At 35.2% G+C, this 8,173-nt stretch overlaps 1 pseudogene; it reads right to left on the reverse strand.

The window, feature by feature from the left end:
* Positions 1 to 1,007: 1,007 nt before the first annotated feature.
* Positions 1,008 to 7,092, reverse strand: LOC148790653 (protein OCTOPUS-like; annotated as a pseudogene).
* Between the last annotated feature and the right edge of the window lie 1,081 nt (positions 7,093 to 8,173).

The raw sequence follows: 8,173 nt of genomic DNA on the forward strand, positions 1-8,173 counted from the left end.
GGCATCTCAGAAAACTGATTCAAAGTTCTCAGAGCAATCATCCCTAAGATAGTTTGAGTTAGAATCCTTCAAATCTTTATTTGTGACAACAACTTTGGCCCATGGACGTAATCAATAGTGGCAGGAGACACATTGGCATTCAAAATGGACTTTGTATCATCCATCTCTGCCACAACAGTTGTTGCCATCCTCTTGATACCACGTCGGTGACTATATCTGTATAACAATAAGTTGATGCCGAGAAGTAGGAATGGCAACGGGTAGGGTAGCCATGCAAATTGCCTTACCCATTCCCAAACCCGCCTATGTATCCCTAATTCCAAATCCGTCTAACCTTTCCTCTCAATTTCCCAAACTCGTTAAACCCATCCCACTTGTTAAACCCCTTGACCAAACGTTTTCTACTAAAAAAAGATTCTTAATGCTTATAGTGTGACTTGAATCTAGATCAATTAATAATAATGTTAGATCTCTTAACACTACTTTAAGCCACTAAGCCATCTCGCCTTTTATGTTATTTAATGAAATAAAATAGATTTTATTAGCTTTGGTTTTCATCAAAACAATCAATACATGTATATGATTAACAATTCCAACTAAAAATTAAAAGAAATAATATTTAAAATTAGCATTTTATAACTAAATGAAATAAACAATCTATCAAATCCAAATTTACATCAGATGATGATTTTAATCCCAAGAAATTTATACAAATAAAATATTAATAATAGAATAATTATCTTAGTACTAAAAATTTATAAATTTGTGCATGATATATAATATAATAGATTAATAGGTTCATACTTATGCATCCCGGGTATCGGGTATCGGATACCCTAAAGTCAAAACCCAAACCCTGTAAGGTTTTACTCTAAAATCCCAAACCCGTCACAAACCCTATAAGGTTTTGATAAACGGGTCCTATTAGGGTCGGGACAGGTTGGATACCCGAAAATTCCCATGAATTTGCCATCCCTACTGAGAAGGGCAATGAAAACTAGATAGAATTATGGCACCATCACTTTCGTGATAGATTCCTCCAATGAAAACTTAGCAACTAGGGGGTCATCAAATGACATCCGACTAGCATCAAGGAAGAACCTGGGATCTCCGATCGGGGGTCATCAAATGACATCCGACAAGCATTAAGAGAGAACCTATGACCTCCATCCACATCTGTAATATGCGATATCTAATTGTGTCTCCCTAAAATGTCTACGAGATGACTTTTCGGTGCGATATCTAACTTCTTCATCTTCTGCTTTCTCCATTTATGCAATTGCTTGCTAAAAACTGAGGTAGCCAATCAGAAACTGCATGCAATCTCTTTCAAATCCCTTCCCGGAGGCTTCTTAGCCTACGAATCCAAATCTATGTGATCCTTCATCGTCTTCACCCACCTCTTCCTCCTCCTCCTCATCCTCCTCTTCTTCGATTTATTCTGCTCTCTCTTCAACAACGACGTCGTTCACATTAGTATGAGTGGAGACATCCTGAGAAACCCTAATTTCTTTCTCATTTCATCCTCTTCCTTCAACTCGAAAACTGGACCTACAACCCTCGAAAACCCTAGGTTCCTGCTTTCTACCTCAATGTCACCCCAGACCTCTTTGCTCTTAGCCTTTTGTTCATCATCAAGGCTAAACAGAGACCATAGAGTGTTCTGTACGTAAGGGTGGATTCGAGCTCAGCTCGCTAAGGTAGTAAGAGGCTCGAGCTCGACTTGAGAAAAATGTTTTATAAAAATAAAAAATTATATATAAAAATATTTTTTAGTTGATATTTAAAAATTTAAGAATTATAATAATTAGTTATTATTATATATAAAAATAATATATTACTTTCTTTATTATTATTATTATTATTATATGTATGCATGTATGTATGTATGTATGTATGTATGTAGCTATTCGAAACAGCTCGCGAGCCTCACGTACTGAGCTTTATTAGCATTGAGTTGAGTCGAGCTCGAGTAGCTCGTGGCCACCCCCATCCATATGCGAACGTTGCAAGACTTCCTTTGTGGCGAACACGCAGAGAAGCCCTCACCTTTGGGACTGGAGAAGGATTTACTCTGGTAGAGTTCAAGGAAGAAGGAAGAAGAGGCTTCCGGTGACGATCTAACTGGAGCGATGGAAGCTTTCGATGGGGATGAGATGAATTTGGCGGGGTGTAAACATAGACAAAGTAGGAGCTGTCGGTCGAGAGGAAAGGGATGAGGGTAATATTGGGTTTTAAAAAAAAATTAAACGTTACATAGTGTCACATGTGTACGGATTTTAGCAAAAAAATAACGGATGTTAACGACAGGGGTAGAGCTAGTCAATTGTCATAAAACTTAGGGGTACTTTAAGACAATACGTAAACAGTAAGGGTGCAATTAGTCAATTTTGCAAACAATATGGGTAGTTTAAGAAATTTACCCTTTTATGATGATAATGATAGTAAATAGTATGTTTTCAAAATATTGTACATTATTTATATATCTACATCTATAAAAATTATTCTTACTTGTCATACTTATTTTTGTTTAATATGGCAAATTTATGACATTAGGGATGTAGTCAAATATTATCTGTAATAGTTTTTGTATTTTTTATACTATTGTGTGTTTTCATAATTTGTTAATTTATATTATTTATTATTGCATTTCATTTCTATCATCAATAAACATAATATTTTTTTGTCACATTTATTTTTCTTTAACGTGGTTGACTCAATGAAATAATAGGACTTAATTCCCTAAATATAAGACTAGATGAGAATGAATTGAATGAGGAGAAACACAATAGTTCAAATTACATTTTATGCTCTCACAATTAGAAATGGACCAGATTAAAAAATGAGAGAGTGCGCTTCAATGAATGTTAATGGGAATTGATACCTTAAATATAATATTTAATGAGAGGGATTTGAATGAGGAGAAAAGTGTTGCTTAAATTACATTTATATCCATGTTGAATGTTTTTGCTCAATTTTCTTTTAACTGATAATTGACTGGTCTTGGTTATTGTGTGTGTGTGTGTTTGCCCCTTGTATTTTGGAGGGGGGAATTTAGAACAATAGAATATGGTAACTAGGTTAGGTTGGGTATGGTCCTTGACATTAACCTAACTCCATCTTCAATCCAATTTGACTTCGGGTTAGATTTGTGCTAACCTTAGTTCATATTTTGATTCAAGATTTTCCTAAAAAAGCCAAAAGACCTTTTGTTTTTTAGGTCAACAAACAATTTGAGACCTTATTAGTAAGTTTGTCCCATTAATTTTGTCACTGTTTTTATTCACATGGAGTTTCTATTAATCATGTTTGTTTCATAAGTAAAGCGATGCAAATAAAAACGAATAAGGATTCCTCTAAAAAGGGAAATCTATGTTGTTAAAAAGACATGGTACCAAAACAACATTGACCAATCAAAACCCACATGTGAATTTGGATAAATACCTGAAATACCACCTAATTGGTTACCACATTTATGATACTAGTTGATTGTGACAAGTTTTTAAGATATAATCTCTTTCTGCTATCATAGTTGAACCCTCTAAAAAAAACTTTTGAGAGAAAATCCCAATTCTTTGCTCCCAACGGGCTTCCAACATGATATATGTTCACACATCTCCCAATAGCACAGGCAATTGTGTGTTGGGTGACCATATTTTTCTAATGTATGGGCACAAAGTTGCGTCTACCCAAGTCCATACAACATTTTATACATATATTTATATGTTGTGTACTATAAAACATCATAGGCCCAAATCCTAACCCAACCCAACCTAGGTCCATACAAACCCAAGCATAGGCGTATACTTCAAACCATAGCTTAGGCTAGGCTGGGCTCAACATTAAGTTAGCTTATAACCTTCATCATAGATGTTAAGCTCTACCCGAGCTGGCCATGGTTACCCCTAGAAAATTCTCATGGTATTATCATATTGTGATGTTCAAAACTTCAATTGTGTTAATCTAACAAATAAGTAGGTTCATTGTTTGGAATTTGGATTAGTTGAACACTTCAACTGTTTAGCGGGATGTGGAACCAATGACGAGGTTCCATGCCAGTAATAAATTCATGGGCCCCACCATAAAGATGTGGGCCTCATGTATTTAAATACTGACATGGAACCTCATCATCAGTTCCATAGCCTACTGAACAGTTAAAGCGTTCAACTAAACCTTGCTCCACTGTTGGTAGGTCTAAAGTATAGCTTATCAACTATAGTCAAGTTTTATCAAATTATACCCCATAATGCCCATTAAAGACCTTGTAGGTAGGGGTAGGCACGAACCAATCTTTTCACAAGTTATTCGAGTTTGGCTCATGAAACACTCAATTTGGCTTGGACTAAACTGAGCTTCAAGCCGAGCTCGAGTCCAATGAAGCTCGATTTGTGAGGCTCACGAGTCTAGTTGAGTTTATATATATTATATAATACTTTTATGTATTATATATAGTATTATGTATATATGTTATTAATAAATATTTTTTATTATATGTATAACAATATTATATATAATGTTTTTTTTATATATGTATGATAATAAATAAATTTTATAATTCTTAATTTTTTGTATATAACATACAATATATATATATATATATACTTCTTATTTTTATATGAACCTTGGCTTACAGTAAAGTTTGAGTTGAGCCAAGCTTGAACATACAAGCTTTTGATTTTAAGCTGAATTTGAGCTCATGTCTTTAGCTCAAATTGAGCCCCATAGTGCTTTGACAAGCCGTGCTCAAATACCTAGGTATTTGGCTCGACTCGTATCCACCCCTACTTGTAGGATCTAGTTCAAACATGACTCATTTAACAACATTAAAAATACTAATGTAAGAGCACATGCTGTGTACACGTCGTATAATAAATAATATATGGTGTTTTGATTTAACTTTTATGCCGTACTTGTAACTCAAGGCAAGTAACCATTTAATAAAACACTAGTATAATAGGCTTAATAGCATGTGTTACACACGTTGCAACTAAATATTAACCATATTTAGTGCATAGTATTTAAGTTTAACATTTACGAATTGTACAAAACTCAAGGCAAGTATATACTTAATATAATAATTAATTGGACTTAACTTTTTATAACTAACACATCACCCAAGGTAAAAGGTAAAGATATAAGTTCACATTATATAGTCACCTACACTGAAATCAAGGCAAAAGGTAAAGATATATGCTTAGCAAATATATTCATGGCCAGATTGAGCAATCTCTAGTATGTGGGCAGAAATTACTGTCTATTCTTTCACATAAATATGCAGGCAATCTGAATGTCTGACCATTCAATATCCATTCTAATTCTTAAGAAATACTATACAAAATTAGCAGTTGGATATGTTAATGACGGTGATTTGATGGTTATTTTATTTTTCTTGCATTAAAATATAGAATGGAATCTATGATTCATAATCCGTGGTCAAGGATATGTTAATGATATCTAATCTTCCTTCTGTTTTAACTCAACCTGACACGATATGTTAAGGATATGTTAATGAATTAGTATAAATTCATTAAGTGGCCGTGCTTATTCTCAGTTGAAGACGTATCAATTATCGATACGTCTATAAAGATTATGCATTTGGTTTGGCGAGTTAAAGACGTATCAATTATCGATTTGAGTGTGAGACTAATGAACTCCAGCAAAAAGTTAAAATATTGGTGGACGCTGATATTGCATTTCTTGGCACTCCATTTGTTCTCATTGTAGTTTCATTTGAGTGCAATCTGGTCTACTTCTGTCTTTCTTTACTTTGCTTCATCTTTTATTTTCCTTGATCCATACTGAAACAAACTAACCCATGCTGAAACTCAAAACTAAAATAAATCAGAATTTGCACTCAATAGTCAATTTGTTTACAAACGTTGGAAATGGGACCGCACAACAAACTAACAAGTAACAAGAGGGGACTGGGGATCCTCTTAAGAAGTAAGAGTTAAGAGGAAACAAACAAGCCCACACTTTAGCCTAGATCAACTCCTAGGCAGAAGTCACATATCCTAGATTTGCCCTTGACACATGAATATAATTCTCAAAAGATTTGACCCATGACTCGACAAGGATTTTGGTTCTGTATCCGGTTCGAGTCTGAAAAGAACTGATCCAAACATTACCAATTAAGATATTTACCATTGTTAATTACTCAATTTTCATGTTTAAAAGAACTGATATTTAGCCATCACCGTGTCTAGAGAACACAGGCTTCGGTTCCATCAAATGGGCTTAAATTACAACTAAGTTTTAGGAAATGGACTTATATGTTATACACCCGACTGTTTGCCAAATCCTTTAAAGTGCCTTTTACATTCTAACAATTGACTAATTGTATCAATACTGTCATATTCCATTGACACGTGATTGTTGTAACTTTTTAAAACCCAATTTTCTCCTTAAAACCGTTCACATTCCGTTGTTGTTAGATTTGACAAGGGTCACCAATTTTCAAGAACCTACACCCAACTATTTGTTATAACTTTATGTGGACCAAACTAGATTAGATTTTAAACTTTTTACTGATTTTCAAGGGGAAAATTTCCAAGACAAGAGGGTGATGTAAGCCATGGGGTTGCATGGTGCAGAAGAATAACTAGGGGTGCAAATGGATTGGATCATGATCCAATTCGATTCTATTTGATTGAATTTGGTTCACCTCTGTTCAGATCTTCACATTGGATAATATGATCCGACCAGAAAGTGGATCAGATTAGGATCAACCCAATTACAAAGGGTTAGCAAATGGAGAAGATATGGGGAGAGATGATGATGATGAAAACAAACCTTTGTAGAAAATGAGGATGAGAACTTCAATTTCCAGAGACGAACCTGTGCTCCTTGTCTTCTAAGCACCTAAAACACATGGAAGGAAAAACGTTCTTTATAAAAAAAATGCAAAAATAAAATATGGATGATGTTTGAAATGGAATCCTGCCTCCTTGCCATCTGAGAAGACGAAGACAAGGCTACCTTCGCTAGAGAAGACAAAGACAATATCCTATCTCCTTGTCGTCTGAGATCTAAGATCAAAGTTGATGGAGGAAGAGAAGGGTATTTTTCGTAGAACAAAACACCAAATAGCATGAAAGCCTCAAAGGGGATGTGAGTATTTACCGGAGGCCATATACCTCGCTGGAGATGAAAGATAAAGTGGTTGGAGTTTGGACCGTTGCAGAGGTGGGAGATGAGAACAGTCCACCCTCGACAAAATTTTCTCACTCGTCATGGGGTTGCACCTATGTGGTGAGACCCCGCGTCCCTTATTTTGAGAATATTAATCCCATCTCATCGCATCATATCTCTCGAAACGAACATGAGAAAATAGAAATATTTGGAAAATATTCCTATTTTCTCATCCATGTTGCGCGAACCAAATAGACTGCAAGGGAAATGTTCTATATTTTTCCTTTTATATGTTCTAACCTCACCTCTAATCTTGTCTCCTTCACCCTCGCTTCCCCCCTCCTTCAATCCCTAATTCTTTCTCCCCTCCATGCTCCTCAACAGCTCTTCCACATCCCTCGTTTCCTTTGCCCCTTCAACCCCGTCCACCTCATGTCCTTGTCTGCTCTCCCCCTTTTCTGCGACTCTACTTTCAATACTTCTTAACAAAGGCAAAATAATCTCCCCACTATGTTTTTTATTACTACCATATGTTTTAAGTGTTCAGTTTAATACATGTGTTGGACATAATTGGTAACCTAATTTCACATGTTCGTATTTGTAGGTTTATTTGGAGTGAACCCATCTATAAATCCTTATCCACAAGTACAAAATGTTCATATTGCCTGGGGTGAAACCATCTATAATTTCACATGTTCATATTGCCTGGAATTTGTAATAGCTTGGAAGCTGCTTTACACTGTGTATAGAATCAAATCAATGGTTGTGCATTTTGGTTGGTCCATCATCATCTGGTAAAATTTCAATTGTTAGGTTACTTGCCCAGCTCACTGGAAATGTGCTGAATGAATTAAATCTTTCATCTGCAACTGATATTTCTGAATTGCTTGGGTGTTTTGAGCAACACAACGCTTTTCGCAATTTTCGTTGTGTTATTGCACAAATTGAGCAGTACATTGGTGAATACTGCAATGTTTATTTTGGAATCAACAAAGGAGGCATTTATAATTGAGCGTGAAGATTTAATATCCAAGTGGCTAGA

The sequence above is a fragment of the Nelumbo nucifera genome, chromosome 6, assembly GCF_055504915.1.
Source record: "Nelumbo nucifera cultivar China Antique chromosome 6, China Antique-T2T, whole genome shotgun sequence".
Lineage (NCBI taxonomy): Eukaryota > Viridiplantae > Streptophyta > Magnoliopsida > Proteales > Nelumbonaceae > Nelumbo > Nelumbo nucifera.